A 4,450-nucleotide genomic window follows, 5' to 3' on the forward strand; every position below is an offset into this window, starting at 1 on the left:
GCAGATTTACTTCTAGTTCACACTTTCTTTGCAGGTTTACTCCAGTTGTTTGCATCCTTGACTGCAATTAGAATCACCTGGGGAAGAGGCCTTAAAAAAACACTCATGCTCACCTCAAAATCCAGACCTCTTATATCAGAGACTGGTGATAGTCCAGAAGTGAAATATGAGCATTTTTAAGAGAGCATCCCATTGATGTTTATGTGCAGCAAATGTTAAGGATTACTGATTTAGCCTTTTAACATCTAAAAGAGGTCTTCTACGAGACTCTTTTTTGTCCCCCTAACATCTTCTACTGACAAAACTTAACTTTGTGCCATTTTGCAAAGGAAAAATGTTTAAAGGGGTCAGCTCTATTTTTTTCAGAATGCAGAATGAAGGGTAGACTTGGAGTTGGGAAGAAATGAATTGATAAAAAACACAATCACACTGAGAATCACATGATGTATACAGTGACCATGCTTAATATGCTAACACTGAACAAGTTTAGCACAGTGCCTGGAACACAGTGAGTGATTAATATATACTATACTATTATTATGTTTTTTATGTAATATAATATATAGTATTATACATTATAAAACCCATTCTAATTTTATTATTAAATGAGGCTGGGTTTCTAGTTAATGACTTTAAGAGATGTGAAATAATGGATAATGTTCAGAAGGATGAGGCAGTATCTATTCTCTGTAAAGCTAAAAAGAAGACACTTATTCATTTGCCTCATATAGATTAAGGAGCAGCCTTATCTGAGATTATGTTTTGAAGCAGAAGTGTAAGCATCTAAAGTCGCAGCAAGAATACTTTGCTAGGGCTCTAGTATGGGAATTCCAATCTTAGAAGTTTTAATGTCCAAACAAAAAATGTTTCCTCATTAATAAAGACATGTTTTCGTTGAAGCTTCATCACCTTTTGTGTTGAATGGCACTGTGTTATCATCTCATTAATCTTCAATGTTCTTGAGAGGCAAGAGTATAGAATTATCCATCCCATTATATTGCCCTTTACTTATCATAATTGATTCAATATCATGTTATAAAACATAAGTTCTTTACCTTTTATTCTTCTTATTGTTAGCCATAGACTAGCAGTTTTTGATTCTGAATTATAATATTTTGTTATTTTTAAAATTGAGATACAACTGACATATAATATTATATTACTTTCAGGTGTACAAAATAATAATCTGATATATGCATATATTTGTGAATTGATAATCACAATAAGTCTAGCTAACATCCATTGCCACAAATGCTATAATATTTTTTCTTATGGTGAGAACTCTCTTTTTGGATGATAAAGAATTCAACATTTATTAAATATATATTATGTATCATGATAAACAACAGTGACTTCAGTCTTTGAGGAAATAGTCTAGGAGAGGGGAGAGATAGAAAAAAATATCTATAATATTTCATCAGTATTGTAACATTACAGAAATATTGGATCATTAATGTGATAACCCCCAGGAGATAAATAAAAGAAGTAGGCTTCAAACACATGTATATGCCCACCCTAACAGTATTGGCGTTTTTTTACAATTACAACTACACACATATTGGCTGCTATAAAGTGTCTGTGGAAGTTTGGGCCTGTACTTTTTTTGTGTGTGTAGTGTCTTTGTCTGGTTTTAGTATCAGGGTGATGGTGGCTTCATAGAATGACTTTGGGAGTGTTCCCTCCTCTTCTATCTTTAGGAAGAGTTTGAGAAGGATAGGTATAAGTTCTTTGTACGTTTGGTAGAATTCCCCAGTGAAGCCATCTGGTTCTGGTTTTTTGTTTGCTGGGAGTTTTTTAAAATTACAGATTCTATTCACTTGATGAGAACTTTTAAGATCTACTCTCTTACCAACTTTCAAACATACAATACAGTGTTATTAACTATAGTCACCATGTCAACTGTAGTATATTACATCTTCATATACTCTTTGGGCAGGCTTTGGCTTTTGAACTCTGGCCCCTAATCTCATAATGCCTTCAAAACTGATGGTACATCCCCTTGTTTGGCAAATGCTATCAGGAAAAAGCAGCTTCAATACTCCACCCAAATCTTTGAGTTCCCACTTTCCCATGAAATTTGACCTAATGATGTCATTCATTACTAGTTTGCCAAAAAATTTTATTGCTTTTAAAAAGATACTTTTTAAAATCCAGAATTGTAAATTGTTTCCAGTACAAGACTTTGTCTGAAAACATTATTCAGATTAGGTCACTGTATTTCCCAGTTCCTTGGCGTAAGTTTAGAGGGGTTAAAGACCTCTATGGTAACTCTTAATCAATGGGAAACATGAGTTGTTGGAAAAATCCTCACATTGCCCTTCAAAGGGACACTTCTGAAATGCATTCCATGTAGTTCTTCAGAATATCCATGTTGGGATTGATCTCCAGTTTCCCAGCTCAGTAATTCACCTTTTTGACTTTTCTATTTCCCTCTTTTACTCTCCCTTTCCCCCCTCTCCCTTCCTCTGGCTTCTTGTCATCACTTCTCAAATAACTATGTGCATCCAAGTCTCTTTTCTGAGAGGGAAAACCCACGTAGAAACATTTTCTACAAAGGAGCTTAAGACCGTACTACTTCTCTCTTCATTTCAATTAACCTTTAGAGAACTTACATTATAGCCAATGTTTACGTTAGGAAACATATAAAGGCAAAATTATCATTGCATGCATGTGATACATCTGTATATATGGATTTCTACTTTATTATAATTGAATTTCTATAGATTCTATATTGAATTTATATTGAATTCAGTGAAGTACTTTTCACAGAAACATTCATATGTTACTGGATAGATTATGATTTTGAGTTACCACATGATGGCAGTGTCTGCAAGCCTTTCTATCTTAGGTTTGGCCTTGTGCTGCATCCTCGGGAACTGTGTTTGTTAATCTGTTCTTGGAATGAACAGTCTAGCAAACGCAGGCAGATAAGTCTGTATAACCTTCACCAATGCACAGCCCACTCAGGCTAGCTGAAGTCACCTTGACATGTACCCAGATGTTAGGCTTCCTCACTCACTCACAGAGGCCTGTAGACCTGGCCAGGTGTCCCACAACCAAACCAGCCTCTTCCTCATTACCACTGACTATATTCTATCACCACTTGTTTCTCTTGGCCTGTTTAGGAGCTACTTTCACGGCTATGTTGTTGGGAGTTGGACAATTAGTTATGTAGACATGTGGATGCATGGCTCAGGCACCCAGGCAGGAACTCACTTGGATGATGCTCAGACATATGGACAGTAAACGCACTCCTTTTCCATCTCTCTGCTCCAAAACAATAAGGATAGTTAGATACTGTTTGACCCAAATGGCTGTAGAAGCAGATACTCAGCCTGAGACTTTGGACTTAGACCAAAGTTCACGTGGCCTGTAAAACAATGATACATGAGATGGTGACAACCCCTAGCATGTAGTAGCATCACACTTACCTAAACCAAGGGTGGACAAACTATAGCCCATAGGCCAAATCCGCCCTATGGCTTACTTTTGTAAATAAAGTCTTACTGGAACATAGCCACACCCATTTGTTTACCCATTGCCTATGGATACTTTTGCTGAATAGTTGTGACAGAGATCTGTGGCCTGCAAATCTTAAAGTGTTTACTCTCTGGCCTTTTATGGAAAAGTTTCCATAGACAAGGAGAATGGTGAGGAAGGTGGAGAAGAGGAGGAAGGAGGAGGGCTCCTTTGTTCTCACAGCCTGACTTCTTTGGGCGTCTTCCTACTGCACCTCCATTTTTCTCTTACAAGCTGTTCCATTTCCTTCCTCACTAACAAACAGGCACACCCAATCACTTTCTTATCTGACTGAATAAATCCCTTTGAAACTGGTCCAACTGGCTAAACTTCTGTAGAAAAGGGGTTGTACCTATGTTAGGAGAGGGTCCATGTTTTGGGGAAGTACAAGAATGCGAAGCCAGTAGTGAGCATCCCCGGATAATACCATGAAGGGTTATTCATTTTCATCTTTACTTATCTTTATTTTCTAATTATTATAAAAGATACTCGTTTCATTAAATATATATATATTAGGGAACTAGTTAAAATGTTAAGAGCTCTTCACTAACAAAGCACTCAGGAATCCTCGCTAAGAGAAAAATACTTGAAATATACTTGGTTTATACTGCTTTGCTTACATTTGTGCCATGGATTTTCTAATTTTCTTGTTTACCAAGGAGACTTAAGCCACCATAAGCAACCTTACACCCGGGAGAGATGTATCAAGAAGAGAGGCCAGGAAAGCCTTCAGTATGGGGAGACCGAAAGAAAGCTGGGGGAATGTGTTAGGATGTGACTGTTGGGTGACTGGCTTTTTCTAACTTCCTCTCACCCTGCACCACACAGCCATATTCGTGCTGTAGTCACCAGATCTGGCAGGACTCTGCTCTCCCAAAAACAGCGGGAATTACTTTCACTTTCAATTTCAGTTTTATCCCGTTAGTCTACA

The sequence above is a fragment of the Eubalaena glacialis genome, chromosome 3, assembly GCF_028564815.1.
Source record: "Eubalaena glacialis isolate mEubGla1 chromosome 3, mEubGla1.1.hap2.+ XY, whole genome shotgun sequence".
NCBI lineage: Eukaryota > Metazoa > Chordata > Mammalia > Artiodactyla > Balaenidae > Eubalaena > Eubalaena glacialis.